At 46.6% G+C, this 25,527-nt stretch overlaps 1 pseudogene across 1 annotated transcript in view; it reads right to left on the bottom strand.

Annotated features, from left to right (window-relative positions):
- Nucleotides 1-25,527, bottom strand: part of LOC308427398 — an 80,385-nt pseudogene that overhangs the window by 14,081 nt on the left and 40,777 nt on the right. The window contains exons 3-5 of the transcript in view: nucleotides 13,898-13,996; nucleotides 6,059-6,161; nucleotides 5,609-5,670 (exon numbers count right to left, since the gene is read on the bottom strand). The product of the transcript in view is annotated as an uncharacterized misc_RNA (transcript). The remainder of the gene's footprint in view (nucleotides 1-5,608; nucleotides 5,671-6,058; nucleotides 6,162-13,897; nucleotides 13,997-25,527) is intronic.

Raw genomic sequence — 25,527 nt, 5'->3', positions numbered from 1 at the left:
AAGGGATTCAGGGTGATCAATCACCTGATTGATTGGTTGTCTAGTTATCCAAAACATGACCTTAAGAATGAAATGAAATTTGCCATTTATCTTCTCTGCAGGGATGTATTAATAAAGCAAGTGCAGCTTTGTGATTTCTGTCACATCCTCAGAGGCTGAGGGACAGAGCAAGCACTTACTGTGCTCTGTAATATCCTGGCCGCGGACGGAGTGCTCATCCTGAGATGATGAAGCTGACAGGAGCATGTGATTGTCAGAGGCAGGGCTGGGAGCTGACAGAGGCTCTTCCTTCAGACCTTGCGTCTGCTGGCTCTCAGGTTCACGGCAGATAATACCTCAACTTGAACTGCAGGAAGAGAAGCAGCAAGAGCTCTAAAACCTACATGGGGCTGTGCATGTAGTTCAGTCAACAGACTGTCTGCCCGCTATCCACAAAACTCCTGTTTTCCATTCCCTGCACCCCATTAACTGGGTTTGGCATGCACACTTATAATCCCAGCATTTGGAAAGCAGTAGCAAAAAAATCAGAAGTTCGAAGTCACCCTCTATCACAAAACAAGGTCCAGACTAGCTCGGGCTATGTAAGAGCCTATCTCAAAAGAATTTTAAAGATTTTAATAACTTAATGTAGATCCTAGGTTCATTTGAGAAGGATATGTACCAAGCTTTGGCCCCAGGAATGGGGTTCTTCCTAAAGGCACCTCCTTCATAACTGGAGAGTGCCTAGACTTTGGAGTCTCAGCATGAGCCCCCTCCCAGCTGTGATGCTGGCCACTAATCTGACCATTCCAAATGACCCATCAACCTACAGAGCAGCACATCTGGATTCAAACCACTTCTATAAGAAAAGAAATCAGTGCAACACCACGGTTTCTCACAAAAGGACAAGTGGGGTTACAGAGCAAAGGAGTCTGAGAGGCCACCCTCCTCTATAAAAGGTGTTGTTGCCCCATTTATAAAGCAGGATGGCTGCCCCCCCTCCTATTCACACATATGCATGCGCATACACGTACTTTTATTTACACACTAGTGTGGCTGCTCAAAGTACCTACTTCACCTATTTTTCTGCACAAATTAAAACTGTACATTTCCATCTCCAGTGTACATGACACATGCCCTACCCCCACCCTTGCATGCTGTTCCTACAATACAAATATTCTCTCCAATGCTCAGAGCTTGTAGCTGGCTCCCCACTGTGCTAGGATAAGTCTTACCTCCCAAGTGCAGCACACCAGGCCCTCTGTAACAGCCAGAATGTGAAATGTGTCATTTGTTTCTGAATCTCTGGGGGTTACTGACCCCCTTGAGATCTGAGAAAAGCTAACAGTCCTTTCTTAGTGAGAAATTAGCTATGTAAACATGTGCAGAACACTGCAAACAATGGCTTCCCAGGAACAGGGCTGATCCTCTGGACCTGCAGGCTGAGGATCCCCTTCTATCTTCTCTAACCCCCAAAATGAGCAGCTTCCTGCTGGTGCCTCTTCTGGACACCTCTCCCTCTCGGTCCTCACCACACTCTAGACAGAGCTGCCTACATAAGCCCCTCTACCAGACTGTAAGGGTCACTGCTGGCCAGCCCTGATCAGCTCCTGTTACTGGGAATCTGAGCAGCTGCGTTCTACCCCAGCCCTCTGCCTGCAGCCTGCAGAACTGGACCACTTGTTCATCCCTTCGGCAATCACGGGTTCGTTTACTCAGAGACTGGCAGACAAAGACTAATCATGGGGCGAACTGGGTCTTCACATTTCCTTCCCTCAGAGCATCACAAACCTTTGCCCAGCAACAGCAGCAAGTGTTATTTTTCTAATTTCTCTCACGTGGGGCAAGCTGAAGCACAGCACTGCAGAGCTGCTGAGGACTAACTGGGGTTGCACAACAAAGGGATGTGGAGACCAGCTCCTACACTTGATGGGAGCATTAGTCATGAAATAAAAACACCTCAGAGAAGTCGTGCTTTTTCTATCTGCTTAAGAAAGAAACCTTAGGACTTAGTGAAGACCTGAGTTTATGGGTTCCAAAAGGAAGGCCACCCTGAGATGTTCATGGCCAGAAAGGATCCATAATTTAGGAAATGATGTCACTGTCTATCAGCACAGATGTGCCCAAGCACTGTCCCTTTTCTGTTAGGGCTCCCTCCAGGCTGTGCACATGCTGCCTGGAGCAAGGAAGCCAGACATTGAACAGGGGCTGCCTAGAGATACTAAACTGTGCTAAACAGACCCCCAGTGCATACGTGTAACTGGTCACACAGGCACACAGTAGCACACGAGCAAAGAAGCAGGCCTGTGCCATGCACAACACACAGACACCTTGCCTTCACCTCGAATGTCTGAGTCATGCAGCAGATGCCCCTGCAAATTCTGAAGGACTTTCTCGATCTCACTCCTGGCCACACAACTATCACACGCAGCCTCAGGCCCACCGTGGCTCCCCTCCAGTGGCCCAGGATCACTCACAAGCCTCTGGAACTGTTTCAGGATAACTGTTGCTGAAGCAGCCACTGACATCAGGGAGCTTTGGGGACTGCTGCCTGGAGAAATTTCTATCACTTCAGCCCTGGCTGAGGAAGGGCCCCTGGGTGCTTTTCTGTTTTGTCTGTGGAAGAGTTGGTGTGCATATGACTGGTCTCAGCTCAAGTTCATCTGGCTCTGTGTGCACAGGTGTGCTAGAGCTAGGGTGAAGGGAGGAAGCAAGTTCCCACCTCCATGAAGCACACGGGAAGGAAACAAGAACAGCACCCACACCTCAGAATCCCCACACTTTCCTGAATGAGCACCTGCCATGTCCTGTCAGAAGACTGCAACCCTCCAGCTTCAGCCAACCCCACTTTGCCCCACAATGGTCTGCACTGAAAACAGCCCTCGGGAACTCAGCCGGCCTCCACTTCATATCTATGAGTGCTCCAGCAGGGGGCAGACTTTGGGACAAAAGCCTATGTAGGGAAGAAGAGCTGACTGTGTGCCAGTGCCCAGGACTGCCGCCTGCACGCTCACAGTGGTGGGGGATGAAGAGGATCTGCACTCAAAGGTGTCAACTGCCCACACAGTCCTGCCTCACACTGCTCTGAAGCACTGACGGCGGGGGTGTGTGTAAAAACCACTCACATTGGTGCTGTGTACCCGGCATCCTCAGAGGGCAGGCATGACAAACACAGATCAACCACCACACTACAAAGGAGCCGGGGTCAACACAGCACACGGAGATGGGCCTTTGTATAAACAGAATGTCCTGTGTCACAAGCGTACATCTGGGAGACTTCACCTTTTTTCCTGTGTAAATTCTCTGAAGAACTTCATTAATCAAGGAGAAAGAGACAATTTTCTTTACAGGTTATTTAATCACCACCCTCAATGAATATTTTATCTAAACTGAGGAGACATGGTAGCTTCATTATTTATAACCCGGCAGTCATGTTTCGAAATCGTTATTGCAATTACTTTTTGCTTCTTTACATAATTAAAGCTCTAATATCCCATCTTGCCCAGAAGGTCACTATTACTAAAGCTGGAGATGAGATAATTGCTAGGATTCTAGGTGGATGCTTGAGGTGAAGGGGGGTTGGCAGTGCCAAGCGTCCTGGCTGGAGCTTACTCGGCTAAGGTGGCATTGCAGCTGCTGGGCCTGGGTGATCCAGGGGCAAAGTTAGACTCCACCTCAGTGGCCTGATGCTCCCAAATGCACAGGCCAGCACTGGATGGGTTTGCAAAGTTGGAAACAAAGTGATGGAAGGCAGCCTGGTACCCCTGGAACAGGAGCACACACTGTTGACCTGCGGCAGCCAGCAGGTGTGGAACCAGGCAGGAACAGAGATGGCAGACCCCACCCACCTAGCCCAACACACCTAGTCAAGTTTGCTACTCCCCAGCCATTCCCTAAAAGGCAAATGGACCATTATCAAGTGAAAAGAGGCGCATAGCCCCACACTAGAGTTTCCAAGTTTCCGGACTGTGAATTCTATGTGACACTAGTCTTCATGAAGCACACAGAGACCTTCAGACAATGCTCAGCATGCATATGGCAGCACAGGGGGAAAAAAGCAAGGCACTCAGAGACTTTTCTTCTGAATCCTGGCTTCCATGCTGTGCACGTTCCTCTTTCTTAGTATCTGCCCCAAAGCTTCTAAGACTTCAGTAACCCTGGTTCTGATCTCACGCCGTCTAGATCTTACTATGCACACCAAAGGCAGAAAGGGAAGGTGGAGAGTGAGCTAACAAGGCAGAGTAGACCTGGTGCTCACAGCTGGATGCCCAGCACTCAGAGCCAAAGGGGAAGGACTGCAAGTCGGAGGCCAGTCTGTGCTCCAGGGTGCGGCAGAATGGGAACAAGCTCTGTCTCCTGATATGCAGACTCTATCCAGAGGAAGGCACATCTGTGTGTAGTCAGTCCTCTGTAAGCCACTGGGGGCTGCATGCTCGGATTGTGAATGTGTGCTTTGGAGCTCTCCACTGAGCTCGGCTGTTATATATATATATATATATATATTGGTTTCCTTTATTAGCAAATGAATTAAATATAATTTTGACATATGCTCATTTATAGCTAGATGAAGATGGCGAGTATATCTTTTAAATGTTATCCTTTAAAGGACGTTTTGATTTTAATATCCTAATGTAAAACACTTAGCTTAAAATGTTTTACCAGTCCGAGTGTGATCAGACAGTGGGAAGAGCCACCTACAGAAAAATGGCTGTTCTGGCCACTGATACCCTTACTAGAGACACGTGATGCTGATGTTTTCAGTGTCTACAGAGCAGAAGCCCACAATAAACCAGTCTTGGACTATGATGGTGTTTGTTGATATAGTTTACATCTTAAATAAAAGAAACATGTGCTTCTGAATTGAAATTTAAAAATCAGTTTAGAGACGATCCTCTTTGAGGTTAAATTCCAGCCACACAGCTAGAACATTATATGAGGGGAGGTGCAGTCTGAGAGCCCAGGAGTGGCTCAGGCACAGATGAGCACACAGGGTCCCTGCCCTTGAGGAACCCTCCCCAGGTCTTTTACACAAAAGGCTACAGGGGGTGAACAAGAAATAGTCTACAGTAGGTGGGCCAGGTGAGTCTGGGTCAGGCAAGAAGGCCAGAGCTCTCCAGTGGAGCTAACAGAATGTGAGGTATCATCAAATAGGCAGAATACAGTTGAGAGAAGCCACTACCCCAAAGAAGCAAAAGTCCTGTGGAGGCTGTGGATATGGCACCTGCCCTGCCACATTAGTCATGGGAACTTTGTAAACCTAGAGGCCTCCCAGCTGAGCTGCACAGGCAGAGCTGGGTCCACCAGACCAGCAGTGGAGCAGATGTGGGGTGACTGTAGGCATGGCAGAAAAGTCATGAGAGGGGACCTGAATAGTGACCAGCTTCTAGATTTTAAGCCATACACCAAGAAAAACATACCTAGCATATGCAAGTTTAGGGCAAGGAAGAGCTTCAAATGGGGTGGTGGGAGGCAGCAGGAAGCATGCAGACAGACAGGGGATACCTGAACATTCGGCCAGGAGCAGGAGCAGCAGAGAGGCCTGGTTGTCTGTGCCCACCCACTTGCTAGCCAGACTTGAAAAGCATACCAGGAAGTGTGGTAGCAATTATGATTGAAAAATTTCACATACCAAAAATTTCTCAGTGGCTTCTTGTCCAACAGACAAATATCACCACGATGCATGGCACACACCTGTGAGGGGCAGAGGCACACCATCATTTCTTTGTCCTTCTTTTTATCTTAACACATTGTAAAACCTAACAAGCAGGATCCCTGAGAGCAATTATTCCTCTAGTGAGACAGCTAACAAGCCTGTACTAGGCCCATCGCCCACACAGCGCCATGCTGGGTGCTTGCTGCATTGAAAACAGGGGATTTACCAGAGGGCACCCACTTCTATGGTTTCCTGGCTCCTAATTGATCTTGATACATAATGCATTTGGTGGAGAAGGACCTTGTGATGGTGTGCACTGCAGACCACCAGCCACATTCCCTCCCAGAGCAGACAGAAACTCTAGCAGGGCAGACCTGGGGAAGGGGGGTTGGCTTAAAAAGAGGTTTTAGTGTCTCATGTTCAAACCTTTCGAGCTTGGAAGCGTTTCCCATCACTACACAAAGAATAGAGGCAGCAGCAGGCGCTCAGCTGTGCTCTTGGTCAGCATGGACACCATCCTGCAGATCATCTGTATGTCCCAAGAGAAGCATTTCCATCATGTGTATCAAAAAGACAACCCTCAGAAGCCTGCATTGAAGCTAGTCCACAGATACTCAGGAAGGAAAATGCAGGGAACGTTCTGAGTTCTGTCAAGTTAGATGATCAACAGAGGCCAAATACTGCCCTAACTTTACCCAGATACGAGCTCGTCTGCAGCCCCATTAGCAACTCACTGACCCACACTATGTGCCCACTACTGGTCATCCCTGGCTCCTTTTTATGTTTGCTCACTTTTCAGATGAGGCAGCCAGCACTGAAACATGTCAAACACACGTATAAACACAAACCAACTGATCTGAAGTAAGACAGCCACAGGCTATTCAGGTAGCACTGTTCCACACAGCTATTGGTGGGCAAGCTTCTCGTGCTGTGTCCCTGAGCAGAAAAAGTGAGCTTCCGAGCAAATGCTACATACACTTACTTGTTTGAGAATTTAGGTTCGAGCCTTTGAGGAAAAGCTGAAAAGAGTGAAGAATGCGGGAGGAGAAAAGCAAAGAAAGGAGAGCCCAGGGTCAGGACTCCATTCTACCTGTCTCACTGAAAAAAACTCTGAACTGCACATGCAGGGAAGGTAGGGAGCACTCAGAGAAACAGGAAGTGCAGGGAAGACAACCACCAGAGTCTCATAACAATGGCCAAACATCAAAGGACAAAGACCTGGAGGCTAAAACCAAGGATTAAAGTATACCTTCAAAACCCCAGACTCCTGGAGAAAAGACAATGGAAGGCTTGTATGTGGAACAAAAGCCCCTAACTCCACAAACCCAGTAAAATCTAGGTTGTTCAATGAGTATACAGTAGGATGGACATTGTTAGGACCCAAAGAGAAAAGAAAAGGAGGAGGAGGAGGGGAAGAGGAAGAGAAGAAAAGTGAGGGGAAAAGCCTGGAGCAGGGGAAGATACTTTGTCTGTAAAAGCAGAATGAAGGTTGACGTCAGAGAGAAACAGGAGACCTGACAGCAGTAAAATGGTTTTTAACAGTCTAGAAGGGAAAAGAAACAAACCTGTATACCCACAATTCTATAACAAGCAAAACTAGAGTAAAACTGAAGCAAAGACTCTTTTAAGACCAGAACTGCATGAAACATTGGAGGAAGTGCTTTATATGGAAAGAAAATGACAGAAAAGAGACTCATCAGAAATAGTAAACCTACTATATGAAATGCTATATCATTCTTTTAAAAGTTTCTTCAAGTTTTTTCTTTAAAAAATTATAAAACTACACTTTCTGGTTCATAATGTAACATGTAGAAAGAACAGTACAGAGGTTAAGAGCAGGTGAGAGACCCTGCTGACAAAGATATTAAAATGTCTAAATCTGTTCAGGAAATTTTCTCCTTTGCCAATGTGTTTGAGGCCCTTTCCCACTTTCTCGTCTATTAGATTCAGTGTATCTGGTTTTATGTGGAGGTCCTTGATCCACTTAGAGTTGAGCTTTGTACAAAGGAGATAAGGATGGATCAACTTGCATTCTTCTACATGCCAACCGTCAGTTGAGCCAGCACCATTTGTTGAAAATGCTATCTTTTTTCCACTGGAAGGTTTTGGATTCTTTGTCAAAGATCAAGTGACCATAGGTGTGTGGGTTCATTTCTGGGTCTTCAATTCTATTCCACTGATCTACCTGCCTGTCGCTGTACCAATACCTCTCGTTTTTTTTTTTTTTTGTTTGTTTGTTTTTTGTTTTGTTTTGTTTTTTTAATCATATTGCTCTGTAATACAGTTTGAGATCAAGGATAGTGATTTCCCGAGAAGTTCTTTTATTGTTGAGAATGTTTTTTGTAATTCTGTTTTGTTTTGTTTTTTGTTACTCCAAATGAAGTTGCAAATTGTTCTTTCTTATTCTATGAAGAACTAAGAAATTTTGATGGGGATTGCATTGACTCTGTAGATTACTTTTGGCAAGATGACCATTTTTACTATATTAATCCTGACAATTCATAAGCATGGGAGATCTTTTCATCTTCTGAGATCTTCTTCAAGTTCTTTCTTCAGAAACTTGAAGTTCTTGTCATACAGATTTTTCACTTGTTTGGTTAGAGTAATACTACGATATTTTATATCATCTGTGACAACTGTAAAGGGTGTCGGTTCCCTAGTTTCTTTCTCTGCCCATTTATCCTTTGAGTAGAGGAAGGCTAATGATTTGTTGGAGGTAATTTTATACCCAGCCATTTTGCTGAAGTTGTTTATCAGGTGTAGGAGTTCTCTGGTGGGATTTTTGGGGTCACTTAAGTATACTATCATATCATCCGCAAATAGTGATATCTTGACTTCTTTTCCGACTTGTATCCCTTTGACCTCTTTTTATTGTTTAACTGCTCTGCCGACTTCAAGTACTATATTGAATAGGTAGGGGGAGAGTGGGCAGCCTTGTCTAGCCTTGATTTTAGAGGGATTGCTTCAAGTTTCTCTCCATGTAGTTTGATGTTGGCTACTGATTTGTTGTATATTGCTTTTATTATGTTAAGTTATGAGCCTTCATTTCTTGATCTTTCCAAGACTTTTAACATGAAGGGGTGTTGGATTTTGTCCAATGTTTCTTCAGCATCTAGTGAGATGATCATGTGGTTTAAAACACATGACTAAATCCTAAAATTAAAATCCTAAAAAGCATTCAGTTACTCCAATACACAAAGAAAGAACAAAAACTGATGAGAAAAATAAAAACAGATAGCAAGAGGTGAAAATAAATCCTAAGATGTCAACCACTACAGTAAGCAAAATATATTAGGTGTGCCAATTAAAAGACATGAACCATGAGTCTACACAGAAGAGACTCAGTCATGGACTCATTAAAGGAGAAACTTTTAAGCATAAATAACTCTCCATGGTGATAAAGGTTAATAAATTAGAAAGACATAAACACTAAACCTGCTACTTTAAATACAGCAGAAAAGACAGGGCTTAAAAGCAATGTTTCCTTCTTTACCAGGTTAGAGACACCCAAGTTAGCTGTGCTCTAGGAAGTAGGATGGAGGAAAAGTGGGAAGTAAGGCTCAAACTCTCAAGTGAAACTGAGAGCCACACCCACAGATGGAGGAGCAGAAGCGCTGCGGCTCTACCCCACAGGGATGGGGGCGGGGCAAGTGAACACCTAAACCTCCGTCTGCAGATGAAGTAGGTCAGCTCGGCTTTCTTACATACCCAATTTACCCAATGACACAGAAGAACAAACAAAAATGAAGTCCTTGTCTTCTACCAAAACCATGTCATGTCACAAAGAAAACTCCAGAGCCTCAGGTTTGACTGGTGAACTAACAAGAATTTAAGAGGACAAAAGGTGCACAGTCTTTTACCAAACCTCTCTGAAGGGCCACTTCACAAATACAAGTTAGGCAGAAAAAAGACCAGTGGGCAAGGTGGAAAAGTAAGGCACTCTCCTGACTTTCACTACACCTAAAAAGGCATCACAGGGTCACAGGGTTTGGGCCCTGAGCTTCCTGCTGTGACACAGCCGAAGCATGTCAAGTCAATGACAGCCCTGTCCAGAGAAGCAGAGGCTAACACAGACCTGAGAAAACACTAGGCAGCTCCAAGATGAAAGACATTCTATAAAGGAACTGGCCTAGACTGTGTTGAGACCTCCCGAGTTACAAAATCCAAACACTCGGGAACTGTTTAAGATCAGGACACCAGAGACAGGAGGACTCAGGGCCAAGAGAGACTGACAACACCCTTGTGTTGGGCAATGTCAAATGACCATGCCTCCAAGTCAACCTCAAATGGATCATCTCTCTCTCTCTCTCTCTCTCTCTCTCTCTCTCTCTCTCTCTCTCTCTCTCTCTCTCTCTCTCTCTGTGTGTGTGTGTGTGTCTATACATGCATGTGTGTATGTGAACAGAAGAGAAAGGATGACACAAACCAAAGTGGCATGCTCCTAGAGAAAGGGGAGGGAGAACACATGGGAGCTCAGGTTCACATTCTTCTTACTCTCCAGAAAGCTCAATAAAAAGCTACCTCCTGCTGGGCATGGTGAAGCACACCTTTCATCCCAGCACTCTGAAGGGCAAAGGCAGGCAGATCTGTAAGTTCAAGGTCAGCCTGGTCTACAAAGTGAGTTCCAGGACAGCCAGTCTGTTATACAGAGAAGCCCTGTCTCAAAAAAAAATCAAAAAAAGAAAAAAAAAAAAGGTTACCTCCAAATTTTTAGAAATAATACCCCAAATAAATACACAAGAAAAAGTACAAAGAAGGAAAGGAGGGAGCGAGGGAAGGTAGCATTTTCTCTCCAAGCTCTGTCTTTCTCAGCGACACAGCCCTGCCACAGTACAGTAAAATATTCTGGGTGGGTAATACAGTCATCTTCTGTGGAGAATTTGTACAGACAAGAGAAGCAGGACACACACACACACACACACACACACACACACACACACACACACACACACACACACAAACCTAATTGGGGTGAGGGAAGAGTAACTCAAGCACAGAACACAAATACAGAAAAGGCCTGTGTCTTCACACTCTGAGGAGACATGCTTCTGATGTAATGCTTAGCAGAGTTGTTCAGTGACAGCCACAATAAATGAGGATGTGAGACCTCTGTATCCAGGGCAACAGGCAACTAAAGAGCTCCCTGTATCTCTTTCCACTCTTTCCAACCACCACACCCACATGACCTTATTACTACACAGTATAAGACAAATCCAGAGTCATTAGAAGGCAGTACACAGTGAGGAGACATGACATCCCAGCAGCCCTGGGAACCACACGTGTAGAATGACGATCTTCACTGAGTTGCTTGGAGCCAACTATTCTCTGCAGCCCATAACCACAGCATTCCTCTTAAGTAAATGCACAAATAAAAATGAGCTCAAAATAGGGATGACGACAAAAAATGAGGAAGCCTTACTGTGAAAACGTGTTGAGAGAAAACCAGGCTTCTGACAATTAGTTATAATCGCAGAATGCTAATGGCCTCCCTGCAAGCAAGAGGAATTATAATTGGTCTCCAGTGGCCTGTTTATCCTGTCTAGATATAATTACAAGATACAGCTCTCACAGTTTTTACCAATCCATTCATCGGACAACTAACATTTATTCAGCACTGACTCTGGCCTTGGCCTTGTGCTAGGTGCTGATGGCACAAGGCCACAGTGACCCCAGGTCAGAGCTGGCCACTTCAAGGGACAGGTAAATGGAACTTCATAACTCAACTGCTAAGTGAGAGGACAGGCAGCAGCCTGTTACCACAGAGAGGAGGGTGTTACTGTGATCAGGTGAAGGGAAATGTGAACAAAGCACTGTGTGCACACATGATAAAACAAGAGCTGAGCCCTTGTCCCCCAGGAAGGCTGCATGGTCTAACTGGTGCAGCAGGCTAGCTCACAGTTCCACTCATGGTCTAACAGGTACAGCAGGCTAGCTCGCAGTCCCAATCATGCAGACACCTAAGCTGCTGGTAACAGAACTGACTAGTTCTGGTTCCCAATGAGAATGAAAGCTGAGGAAAAGGCAGATGTGTATGTCATCCATGTGACAAGTCCTTTCCCAAGGAGCAGTCTCCTCCTGAGTTGGCATGTGCTTATGTATACAAAGATGTCCCAATGTTCACACTCAGGGTACACGGAGAACCCAGAGAGCAGAAGACACTACCCAGCTCAGTTGGCTTCCTGAGTAGTTACCACAGAGTTTGGGATACTACCCATGGAACCAGACAACATTAACATTCTCTTTGGGGAGTTCCACAACACATATGTGGGCCTTTCCTCCTTAAACAAAAGTACATGCATGCTACATCCACTGTCACTTCTCAGCTGAAAAGGCGACAGCCCGAAGCTCTTGGTGTTCAGACCTCCTAACCTCCAGGCTCCAGGAAAAGAACTAGATCGAAGCACAGCTGGGCCAAAGAACACAGCACCTTCGTCTCCTGTGGAATCCATGGGAAGACAAACAAGCCCTCCAGACACACAAGAGAGAACAGAGCTAAGGAGGGCACAGTATAGCTTCAAGTCACAAACCAGAAACCAATTTCCTCTGCAAATGCCCCGTGGAGATTGTTTATGGAAGCTTATTTTATATTCCATATGGTTCTACCATAAAGGAAAAAAAAAGAAAAAGAAATGGGGGGGGGGACACTCCTGACAAGAATGGAGTATTTGAGACAAAATAAAATAAAATCCTGCAGAAATGCCTTCAGCAGTGGTGTCCTTAGCATCAACAGTCTTCAGGGATAAGATGCTTGACTGTCAGCTGTGACCCTGAAAACCCATCGGACCAACTTCTAAATGAAAACGGAGATCTACTTGGCAAAGTTCACCGCTCAACTGCCAAACACCCCGACTAAATGCTATTATCCAGGTTCATTTTGCAAAGTAAATTAAATTTCTTGTAGAGAAACTTGAAATTTATAAAAGAACCCTGGAGAATTTGAATTTTAATAATCAATTATTCCTCAGACTGATTCATCTTATAAACATATGGAATATGCAAAAAAATTAAATTAGTTTAAGAATCCAGACCTTTAACGCATAGTTGAAAAAAAACTTTTATATAAATGAAGAATAATTGCCAAATGTTCTGACACTGCAATATAATTTTTTAGCTACATGCATATAATGCCTTTGCACTTTGGGGAAGAAAATAACTCCTTCCTCTCACGTCATTCCTCTCTGAACAAGAGACCAGCTATCTGCTCGCCCCACACTCATCATTCGGGCTTAGGACTTAAAACCATTTATGCAAAACTGTTTCCTAAGAGGCTGGACCAATCCTGCAGCTCTGAACCATAATTCGCAGAAGGGGTCAAGCGCACAAGCCTCATCTGTACAGGGCAGTGAAGGGGCAGTAGCTAAAGGAAATGATGGTCTATGATGGTCCCTGAACACAGAGAATGAGCAAGGCCGGGCTGTGGCACTGGCTAAGTACAGCAGAAGACAGCACTGCTCATCACCTACCAAGAAGGAAGGAGGAAGGAGGAAAGAAAGAGGGAGGAAGGAAGAAGGAGGGAGAAAGGAGGAAAGAAGGAGGAGGAAGTAAGGAAGAAGGAGAAAGAAAGAAACCAAAGGAAGGAGGAGGTAGGACAGAGGAAGAAACAAGAGGAAGGAGGAGGAAGGAGGGAGGAAGAAACAAAAGGAAGGAGGAAGAAGGAGGGAGTAAGAAAGAAGGAGGAAAAAAGAAGGAAGGAAGAAGGAGGAAAGAGGAAGCCCAGTACCTTAATAATGGCATGTAGCCTGACACCACTGGATGCTACATGGAAAACCAACATGGCAGGCAAGATGCTGAACACACCCTCCTCTGCTCCCGCAAGTGTGCCTCCACACCCACTCAGAGGCTGCTTACTGCTCACATACCTCCTGGTCATTTATAAAACACATGAGATGTATTGAAGGTTTTTGACTAAGTACTGTGTAACACATTGCCTCACACACTACGAAGGCCCCAGACTTTGAGAAACAAAGCCCCATGCCCCTAGGCTGAGCTTTACTGTGAGACTGGGCATCCTGCCCAGCAGCAGTGTGAACAGAGTGAGTAGCTGGTGACTGACACTCACCTGGCTGAGAGTTCTCCAGCCCTGGTACTCCAAGAATGAGTGTGTCTACAGGCAGGATGAAGGTCACCCATGAAACTTTGCTGAATGAGCTCTGACCACCTTACCTTACTCAGGGAACAGTGCTGGCCGAAGTTCAAGTCCTGCATTAGCCACCAGCTGTGCAAGCCACTCCCAAGGAAGGCTTCCACTCATGGCCTCCATTCCACATGCTTCATCATGGCTGGGAGCAGACTTTCAGTGTCACACTGGAAAATGAGACCTTGCTCCAAAAGGGCCAATAGCACCTCCTGGCTGGATTTTCTGACCTGGAGGGGAAATGGTAGAAGGTGAAGCAGGAGATGGGGTCGATACTTCTCAGGATGGAGACACCCCCCCACCCCAGCAGCTCTCCACACTCCTAGGTCTGCCCTTTGCCCCCGATCCTGAGGGAGCCCCCACCTCCTGGTACAGCTATTTCTCCCATATGTACACTTTCTGTGTACACACATAATTGTCATGTGACTTCCAGAGGGTGACATTGGAGGGTAGCACCATGTCTGAGTTCCCTATTGTCCTCAGCACAGCCTTAGCACAGGCAGCATGTGACAGGACATTTCATTCTCTTGGAACTTGCTGAATGGACACGCATCTGGCCCACTGGAACAGGTGTCAGAATGAAAGCCAGCATCTACTCCTGCTCTGTGCAAACCTGGCCCACCACACCCAGGATCTGAGCTGTCTGGAAGAGCCCTGCCACAGCCGAGCGTGCTACAGAATTAAGATGCTTCTCGTCTTCTCGTCCGTGGCCACTGTGGAGTGGATTACCAGCAGGTGCAAAGGGACTAGAGGCAGCTAGAGACATTTTTGTTCTTTCTTTCTTTCTTTCTTTCTTTCTTTCTTTCTTTCTTTCTTCCTTCCTTCCTTCCTTCCTTCCTTCCTTCCTTCCTTCCTTTCTTTCTTTCTGTTTTAGTCAAAGCACCTAAAATTCCCATTGTCAGGAGAGGAAGGCAACAAAATTGTAATAGGCCCCAGAAGTAAACAGAAGTGATGCCTTAGCAATATTAGCTAGCACAGTGACAAGACTGGGTCCTGTTCTGATGGGTCAAGTGTCAACCTGACTGAGGAGCTGCCATGTGCCAGGAGCTAAAGACATGAGGAGGCCATGAAACACACACAGTTCTGTGCCAGCCTTGGGGGCACACCAATTACACATGGGGTGCACCAGCAGTTTTTTTATCTTGTTCATGAATTGAGTTGCTCTGCTCCACATACACTCCCTGCTAAAGTGTTCTACTCCACAGAAGTCCCAAAGCAACAGAGCCAACTGGCCATGGCACAAAACCTCTTAGCACAAGAGCCCAAACAGACCTTTCCTCTTTGAAACTGGGTTATATGGTATCATGCCTTGGTGATGGAGAATGAATGGCTTCCAATGTGTCTTTAGAAAAGGATATTTAACAATGTAACCAAGGACCCTGCTGTCAGCCAGGATCAGCACAGTGGTCATAAATGCCATCACAGGCTTTATGACAAGAGAAAGACAAGAAGAGAACATGTGAAGGAATTTGGAGGTGGCAGCATCTGTGGCACAATCACAGACGCTGGCAGGGCGGGTGGATTCTCCAGACAGCACCTTGCTGGGACCTCTCTGCAGAGCTCATAGGCCCAGGGCTTTGAGCTGCCAGGTTCTTTGTTACAGTCACCCCAGGAAACCAGTAAAGCAGCAAGGGGAAGGAAGTCTGGATTCAGAGAAGAGCATGCTCAAAGGGATAAGATGAACTTTGAGCATGTGACAAGTTCCAATGACAGGAGCAGAAGGAACCTGCATGCAACAGGCATTGAAGGTAAGCTTAGGTGAACCTGGGAAAGGTCAGAGGTCACTAAGGCCTCTGGGTACCAATACACCTACCACTGACTGCCACCAAGGGCTTAAGAGCATAGAAATGACAAGATCGCAGTGTGGAATCACAGTAGCAACCTGCAGTGGGTCCAAAGGATAAGCTTGGGTAAGGAGCTCCTGGCTGACCCTACAGCCAGGGAAGAGAAGGGGAGGTGGGAACCCTGCTTAGGAAAGATCACAGAAGCTAAGGGTGACCACTGATACTGCCCGGTCTACCAACAACCAAAACAGAGAAGACAGGAAACTATCAGGTAGGGTAGAGAGAGCAGGGCCAGTTTGCAGGACTCTGGTCTCTCCTGTCCCTTTGTCTTCTGCACCATCACTCACACGTATGGCAGTGGCCTTGGAGGTCAGAGTGCTTCTCACTTGTGTTTTCCCTGGAGCCATGTGGCAGATCCAAGAACACCTAAGACAAGAACACAAAGCAAACAAGTGTACCAACACTCAGCTGTCTGAGGCCCAGGTGACAGCACTGGGGAATGGGAGGACACTGGTCCCAGTTAGGGTGACACTGGAGGTTTCCTGACTCCAGTCCTGGGATCTACATGTTGAGCTCCATTGTTCACAACCTGAGCTTCAGTCTCTTCACCTGTGAGACTGAACACTAATACAGAGGTCCCAGATAGTGTTGGAACGACTCTGGATAAAGCCACAAGGTGAAAGCACCGTAAGTCAAAAGTATGTAATGGTGGGGGGTTGGGGGGGGGCAGTCACGTCCATTATTCCAGTACTTCAGATGCTGAAGCAACAGGACCACTGTGAGTTCCAGGCCAGCCCAGTCTACAGTCTACAGCCCAGCCTGTTTCAACTCAAGCAAGCAAACAACAATGCATGTGGCTACATTTAAACCTACCACCAACCTGGAGAACCCAAAGGTGCTGACTGACTATAATGGCTGGAAAACGTAGGAAAGTGCTGCATAACTCAGGCAACGGTTGAATGCAACGGCGGGAGTAAGCTCCATCGTGTCTGCCTGCACACACTTCAGCACCAGTATAAAGAAGCCATCGAGAGGACTGGCAAAAGTGTAAAAGACCTCTCAAGATACAGTCAAGAAAAGTAGTCAGGACACATGATGCTCAAATGGATGCTGGCTCCCGCTGTCCCCAAAGTCGCCCTGGCCACAGGACAAGAAGGGGTGTGTACAGAATCCTAGCCCAAGGCCCTAAGAGGGTCAAGAGACACATCTGGTCATTGTTCCTTCCCATTGTCTGGGTGGAGCAGCAGGCATCCAGTTCCAATCTCAAAACCCAAAGTAGTAACAGTGGCACCTTGAACACAGATCTAGAAGAGGTCCAGAGAGGCTGCCAACAAGTGAACTGGCTCAGATTTGAGCCGAGGGTACAAGTGCAACAGCTGAGAACTGTACAGCTAGAGCAGTGGCTGCCACACAGAGAGAGGAGCAAGTGCAGTACAGCAAGCAGAGCCATGCCCCGTGCACGGGGCTAACACCCTCCTCAGTACTGCATACAGGATGGCGGTGCTCTGCAGCAGCTGAGGAGTACAGAGCACTTGTAACCACTGCTGTAACCTCAACAGCAAAAGCACAACTGCCAACACTTGTTACAGAAATCGGGAGGAGACTGGTGTTTATTTTATGGCCCTTCTCTCAAGTGATTAAATCTGTCAAGGAAATCTTAAAGTCGAAACTGTTTTTAACACAAGAGCACTGGATCTTCCAATGAGACCATTAGCCGAGTTCAACAGTTCCACGTCTAGCAGCTACGCAGAGCACAGGCCCAGGCAGAGGGAGTCACATTGCCCAAACTGAGCAGGACAAGATGGGAGCTGCTTCAGATCTTCTTTCAAAGAGATCTGCTGTAGGAAATGAGGTAAAAGACAGGAAGCAAAGAGAAGGGAAACTGAGGCACAGAAATAACACAAGCTGAGAACAAGCAGAGTAAAACCACATCAGAGGATGGTCAGATGGGGCAGAAGGGCTGGGTGAGGCCGGCTGAGGATAGAGGCTTCCTCAGAACTCTCCAGCTCTACAGAACCTGGAGAGACTGTGACCAGGTGCCAGATCCTAAGCTAGGTCACAAAGATTACTACAGCGAAGGGCTTAGATTTGATGATAGGCAAGAAGTTCATGGATACTCTAGAGTAGCTGGACAGTCCCCAGACAGACAGGTGAGGCTCAGAGCAGCTGCTCTGGTAGCTAGCTACAGCCTCACCCCACACCCTAGTTCCCTGCCATCTGAAGCAAGAGGCAAGGAGTGATTGGAAGGTGCCATACTCACCAGGCTGGTGAGATGCATAGGAGACACCCACAGCAGACATGGAACACAGGACCATGTGAGCTCAGCTGCAGGATTTAGGAATTATACTACATATGCAGGCAGCACTTCCTACCTGTGGGACTGGCTCACAGCTAAGAGTTCCCACCAATGAACAGACTCATCAGTCTGGCAGAATAAGACACCTACCCTAGCTTGGGGCAAACCCACCCATGTCACTACTAGAACTCTGACCAACAAGGACTCTGGTCACTGTCAGAATTCCAATGCTCTCCCAAAGAGCCAGTACCTGTTATGAGAGGTGGAGGCTCATTGGAGAGAGGAAAGGGGAGGGGAGGAGAGGGAAGGAGAGGGTAGGGGAGGGGAGAGGAGGGGAGGGGAGGGGAGGGGAGGGGAGGGGAGGGGAGAAGAGAAAGACACTAGGAGACATGGGCTACTCTAGTGAGTAGGCCTTCATGGGGTGGGGTAGGGTGAGGGTGGAAGAGGCAGCCCCCCAAACTACTCAGTATACTCAACTTTTTCACAGCTCTGGTTTTGAAGGAGGAAGGACAGGAACAGAGGGGTGTCTTTGGGGTTATGCATTCATGATGGTGACAATGGAAATGTGGTGTGGGTCTGACTGGATGTGGAGGGAGGGGGAAGGGTTTCCAGAGTTCCCGGGCTGTAGCTCAGGGGAATTGAATACATCAGATGGTGTTCTGTTCATTGCAATAGGGATGAAGATTGAAGGCCTCTATTTTCTCCGTGATGTAAAAGGCAAGGTCACTTGCTTGGCTAAAGGCAGGGCAAGGTGAGAGGCCTAATGAGAATGGCAAAGGTCTAAGGGAACTGCCAAGGATAATGGGAGAAACAGCTGATGAGGGACAGGGGAAAGGATTGCCATGCAGCCCTGCACGTCCAACCACGACTGGAGCCCATAAATTTCCAATGGCACCAATCAGTGCATGACAGGCCTCCCTCCCGCAGACCTAGCTCAGCAGCAAGAACTGAAGAAGCTAGGCTGGCCTTGCCTTGGCAGAGCCAGATGGCAGAAGCCCTACCAGGAACCAGGAAGGTGAAGTGAATCTGAGAGGGCGGCAGGAGAAAGCACAGCAGCAGGACAGAGGTGCGTGAAGGTAGACTTGATGGGGCTGTGGAATCAAGGGCCCACATGACACAAGGTGAGGCAGGAGCATTGTAGAGGAAGGCAGGGCTGTGAGGGCTGAAGGCCAGCTTCAGTGGAATGTCAGGGGCACAGCAGGTGGTGAGGGGACACGTGGTATGTGCAGGGAAGCAGCAGTAGGGAGGGCCTCCCAGTCACTGACGTCTCCTCAGCAGAATCAGCAGATTCAATCCTAGAAGCAAAGCATACTTCTGCCTCACCCTTCTGGAACAAATACAATGCAAAGATAGGTGACAGAGGTCAAGAAAAGGTCAAATCCCCACACAGTCTCCTTTTAAAGACCACACCAGGAGGGAATGAACAGCCAGCAGAGGAGCAAGAGTGAGTGCACAGAGACACCAGCAGTGAGAGCCAGTGGAGATGAAGAAGCAGGAGGATGCTGTGTCCCTCAGACGAGCTTGCTGAGGGCAGACATCTGTCCTGCTCATCTCTGCATCCTCAGGCACGGCATAGCACACGCTCGGCTCCTAATGGGTACTCAGAACTGTCAGAGCAAATGAACGGATGGAAGGAGCCACCCCACGTTATGTCAGACTCCTGGGAGAGAAAATGCAAAGATAATCAAAATACCCACGGCTCTCTCCTTATCCGAAAACTCCATTGCCTTCTGTCACACTGGGTAACAGTTAAAAATGACTGCTGTCCTTTCTAAGAACAGCAAATCAAGAAAAATCACAAACTAAATATTTAGAATTTCCTGAAAATCTAAACATGGTATGCCATTAAAAATTAAAACACTCACATCCTGTACGGAAAGTTATCTGTGAAATACAGCAATACAAACAGAAAGGACAGAGGCTTCCTTCACTGAATGTGCATGCGTGCACATATACGTGGTGCATCATTCTGTGCCGTGTGTGAAATCTGGAACCTGTCAGGAGTTGGTTCTCTCTTCTAACCTTGTTTTTGAGGCAATCCTTCTTGATTCTGCCACTGTGCTACACACTTAAGGGTAACTAGTTCTTGAGCTTTTGGGTGACTCTCCTGTCTCAATTTCCACCATGCACAGGAATGCTGGACTTACAGACACTCCTCTGCATCAAGCCTTTTTATGTAGGGTCTAGGTACTGAACTGGGGCCTGCAGGTTTGCACCATCCTTCAGATCCCTTCCACAATGTCAAAGATTCAAAAGACCAGAGGGTCCCCAGTGTCCCTCTGTACATGGGCTATTCCTATCCCCAGAGGCTGACATGGAAGAAAATGGGAGCAAGACCCACAGTGAGTCACTGTCCCAAGCATAGGACACATGACACACAGGAAGGCAGGCAGAGCAGCAGGAAGGGAGGCACAGACACCTGAGAAAGACAGAGTACAGGACACGAGGCACTGTCTGGAAAGCAACAAGACTGAGGAAGCAGTCCCAGAAGAGAGAGAGAAGGAGAGAGGAGGGAAGGAGAGAGGGAAGAAAGGAAGGGAGGGAGAGAGGGAAGGAGGGAGGGAAAGAAGGAAGAGAAGGAGGGAAGGAAGGAAAGAAGGGAGGGAGAGAAGGAGAAAGAGAGGGAAGAAGGGAGGGAAGAAAGGAGGGAGGAAGGAAAGGAAGGGAGAGAGGAAAGGAGGGAGGGAGAAAGAGAGAGAAGGAGGGAGAGAAGAAATGGAGAAAGGGAAGGAAGGAGGGAGAAAGAGAGGAAAATAAGCCGTCTTCAAATACACTAAGTTTTAGCTTGGGAGTTGGGTGAACATTTAAAATGAGTTGGATCAAAATGTAAAAGTTACGCTACTCTTGAAGATAAACATGTATACAGCCATAGCTGAGCATAGCTGCTCAGAATCCTGAGGCAGAAGCATCACTGGAGCCCAAGAGTTCAAAGCCAGCCTGAGGAACATGGTGAGACCTTGTCTCAAAAAAGCAGAATATAGACTCAAGGATTATATCTGGGAATATGCATGTATAATCAAGGAAATACAACAATAAATAAATAAAGGATGAAGAGAGAGGCCATGAATTTGAAGGAGAGTTGGGGAAAGGTATGTGGGAAGGTTTGGAGGGAGGAAAAGGAAGGGAGAAGTGTTATAATTAAAACACAATCTCAAACAAGCAACAACAAAGAGAGGAGAACCTATCAGGCCTGGTGGTAAGTACAGGTTTTCTCAACTACACTAGAGGCTGAAACAAGAAGGTCGAAAGTTCAAGGCCAAGCTGGGCAGCTCAGAAAGATCCATAGTAAAACAAGGCCTGGGGATGCAGCTTATTCGTTGCAGAGCACTTGTCTAGCAGGCAGGAGTAGGACCCGGCAGCACAAACACACACACACACACACACACACACAGGGAGGCACTCATGCATGCACACACCAGTAACTGTATGCAGTGATATGAGGTTAACACTAAAATATATGTAAATTACCACATAAGACTCACATTGTATAAGGTGAAGACAATATACATGGACAGGAAACTCAGAGCGTAAGAGCCCTTTTATCCCCAAGTGGAGTTTTACTTGTCTCTGGATGTAATAACTGAGTTCACAGCCAGGAGCTCCCTAGTATCCATGTTCTGGTTTCTCATCATTTCTCCAGAAAAGGAACATGGATTCTTTAAGAAGCAGTCAATTCTAGCTGGAGGTAAACTATCAGTTTACTAGAAATGTCAGAAGATTCTAGAATAATGCCTCCCACAAGCCAGAGCTGAAACAACCTGATTATGAGAAAGAGCAATGCCCATGCTGACTGAAGTGCAGGCTCCACGTTGAAGCCTCACTGCCCTCAGAAACCATGACAGCAACCACTGATAGAGCATCAGTGGTCATCTGAGATGACTTAAGACACCAACTAACATCCTGGAAACCAGTAAGTAAAGGAAGAAAATAAAGAATTTATCTCACCTTCCTATATAGTCAGATCTCGAGAGTTCTCACAAACAGCAGAGGAAAAGTTCCTCCCTGAGACTTCATTACACCAAGGAGCAAGACAGAACTCAAGTGTCAGAGCCATAGAGTCTACAAAGAAACAGTGGTCTCCGTGAGGATGACCATGGCTGCTCAAACTGATGAACTGCTGTCAGATGACATCACTGGTACCCAGGAGCCACACTCAGCATCTGAGAGAGAAGCTCTTGGAGCTCTTGTGCATCCTACCTTGACCCAGGACAGAGATAGGTACCATCTCTGAAGAATCCTTGCAGAACAGAAAACCCATTTCTGACCAAACTGTAGGCTTGCTCAATGCCTAGTTTATTGAAAATATTGGGATGAAGGGAATCTTAATGCTAGAGATGCAACTGCCCACTTGGGATGGGAGGGTCAACAGAACAAACATCCTCGGCTCTTCAGTCAATACCCAGCTAGCAGAGAAGCAGAGAGGCACAGTCCTTACCAGCTTCAGAGACTTAAGAAACTTATGCAAGCCCAATGTGCCAACCTTGTTTGTATTTACACTCAGATGGATCATCGAGAAAAGTCAAGATGCTGAGGCAGGAGAACACAGAGGTCAATGTCAGCACCCACTACCCAGCAAGTGGAAGGCTGGCCTGTCTCAAAAACAGAGACCCAAACAAAACACAAGCTGGTGAGACACTGGACAGGCTAGTAGTAAGAACAGAGTGGTCAGGTTGGGTAAGCAGGGTGCGCTTTACAACAATGGCACATCTTTTTCTGTATTCGCCATGCGGAGTACGGAAGACTGTGCCATGAAGCCAGTGCTCTACCTCTCAACTCCATCCCCAGCTCTGTACTTGTCAGAGAGCCATGCTAACTATTGTGCTTGCCTCTGTGATGGAGTCCATCTGGGTAAGGTAAATGCCAATGACCAGGCAAGTAATGAACACAGCCTTTATACTGTCTGCTGGTGTGTCTCAACATGTCCCTAACAGAAAACTTTCTTCCTTGGAAGGTCTACGGTCTGTTTCTCCCATGAGGTGAGAAGACCTGCTTCAGACAGTTAACTCCACCAAGGTTTTTACCTAAATAACAGCAGGAGAGACTCTGCTAATGAGATCATCGGTAGCAAAGATCACACCTGGCTGTCTGGATCCTCGAGGTGCCGAGCTAGGACAGGCACAACGCACTGGGAGACCAGCACAAGAGAACCCAACCTGCTTTCTCTAAGAAAGCAACAAGGGGAGGGATGTGGTCCATCAGCTCAGTCCACACAGAGGGCTCTATGGCAATGGGACAGAGAAAGTTGTATTAAGAATAAGCCAAGCATCTGACATGGTATATACGAATGGTTTCTAGCTTTTCTTACTAAAATACTTCATCAAGAAAATTAGACAAATGCAGTTTAAAAATCATTTCCCATTTAGAGTATTTATGCTACAGACAGGCTTAAAAAGCTCGTAAGCCACACAGCAATATAAAACATAAAGGGAAGAGAGGATGACAAGTCTATTATAACAAGCCATATACAAATGGAGAAAGGACCAACAAGTCTGCATGCTGGGCCAGCGTCCAAAAGCCATTACAGCTAATGGCTTCTCTGCCAGACCTATGGGTTGTGCTTATTTAAATTCCAGCCGGGATGTATACATTATAAATAATTCTTTCACAAATGCACTCCCCCACAATCCACGCATCCCAATTATTTCTAAGGCAAAGCATTAAACAAAAGAGCGTTCGAGCTCCAGTACGCCACATTAAATTTAACACAAATATATAATTGCTGCAGCACTGTAAATGGTGATTCATTTACCAAGAGAATCCATTCAAAGCTTCAAAACATCCACTTGGGCCTTTTTAAAAGCACTGTGTCACATCCATATGAATATTTTAAACTAATATGGGAGCTATATGGAAGGCTTCTTTTTCTCTCTTCAGCTAAAATGATCAAATTCTAAGGCCTCAGGTTTCTGGAACTTTCTGAAGCGTCTCTCCATTCATCATGAGTGCAGAGAATGGGGTTCAGGGCAGCTGTCAGGCTTGGCAAGCTCCCCACTCGGCCTTCCTCCTTATCTTTACTGTGTGGTGGGGGGTGGGGAGACAGGCAACGTCAGGACGTCTGCTGTGCTGCAGCGTGGTTTCTCCTGGAATAGCAATCATAGAGAGGTAGAAAGAGCAAGAAAATCGGGACCAATCCAGAGATCACGGCTGAGAAGAACTAATGAGGACTGGGACTGTTCTAACCCGAGGGCAGCTCTGACTGGGTATTTCTTAGCAACCAGCACTTCGGCAAAACTCAAGAAACACAAAAGGTCTAAATGCCAGAGCAAATGGCTTCTGTCACATTAGTCACTCTGATGTTCCAAAAATAAGGTCAATTTGAGTCATTCGGAAGTAAGACGTCTGTTCTTCATGACAAAATCCATCTACTGTCGCTCACAGCCCAAAGCTCACTGATTAACATGAAGTGTTCCCCACGACAAAAATCCATCTACGGTCGCTCACAGCCCAAAACTCGATGATTAATATGAAGGCCTTGAAATTTTGGCTAGTACTTATAGTATATAATTTTTAAGAAATGTACAAGTAAAAAAAAGAACTAAACAAAGCTGCATCCTCTGAAAATCAGACAGCCACCTCCATGACTGCCAGAAAGTCCTCGTGACTGCAGCTCAAGACACCAAGTAGTCCTCTGGCAACGATCAGACTATGGAAGACTCACGCAGTTGGTTAACTGATGGGGGCTGACTACAGGATGCTATGTTGTAGGTACTGTGCTAAATACTAGAGGGCCATTGAGCAGGAAAGCCAGCTATGTCCATCCAAGAGGTCAGAGACGACCACAGGCCAGAGATGGTGGCTCTAATGCCAACCAAAGCCCTCTAGGAATTGGGACACAACCCAGCAGACAGAGTAAACGTGACACAGGAAAGCCCCTACCCTCCTGTACTTATGGGTTCTTTAGGCCTACACAGACTTGGGAGAAAACCCTGAGAGGATATAGGGTGGGGAGACAGGTAACCAATAAACACAGGAGACCTAGAGAGCACCTGCCGGTCCTCTCATGGTCTGAAGAATGAGGAACTACATTGAGGGAGTTGCTTTATATCAGGCACTTCCCTGAATCTCCTATGATTATTCTTCCACCGTCAGTATTATTGACTTTACACAGGATGAGCCCACAAAACTGTTTTGAGGAAGCATGGACAGCTATAGGAAGGCTTGGTCAAGACAGCAGTGGTGAAGGGCAGGTCAGTGGCAGCAATTATTTAAGGAAAGGAACATGATCACTGGACCCTGAGACAGGCAGAACAGGGAGGCATCCTGCAGCTGCAGAGCAACACAATGACCAAGGAGGCCTTCACAGACAGCAGGCAGCACTGAGCCACACACCAAACACAAGAGGCGCTCACCATGGCTGTAAAGATGAGACGGCTACTGTAGGCGAAAGGTATGTGCTGTGAGCATCTCAGTCATCAGCAAGGAGCCAAGACCTCTATTCAAGTAAGACCCAAGCAGGGACTACAAGAGCAGGCCTTCCAAGGAGCAGGACAAGCCCAGGAAGTCAATGTAAACAGCTCAAGACAAGGAAACACAAATGCTTTATTAAATATTTTAAAAAGACTTGAACTTTAAGAAATTATTAAAGAAATCCTCCAACCAGAAGGAAAATGGCACCAAATAGAAATCTGAATTTAAATAAATGAATAAAAATCAGTAGAAATGATGACCACATGTAAAGATT

The sequence above is a fragment of the Micromys minutus genome (assembly GCF_963924665.1).
Source record: "Micromys minutus genome assembly, chromosome: 11".
NCBI classification, from domain to species: Eukaryota; Metazoa; Chordata; class Mammalia; order Rodentia; family Muridae; genus Micromys; species Micromys minutus.
The sequence above is the reverse complement of the archived record's forward strand: the minus strand, read 5'-3'. Positions and strand labels throughout refer to the sequence as shown.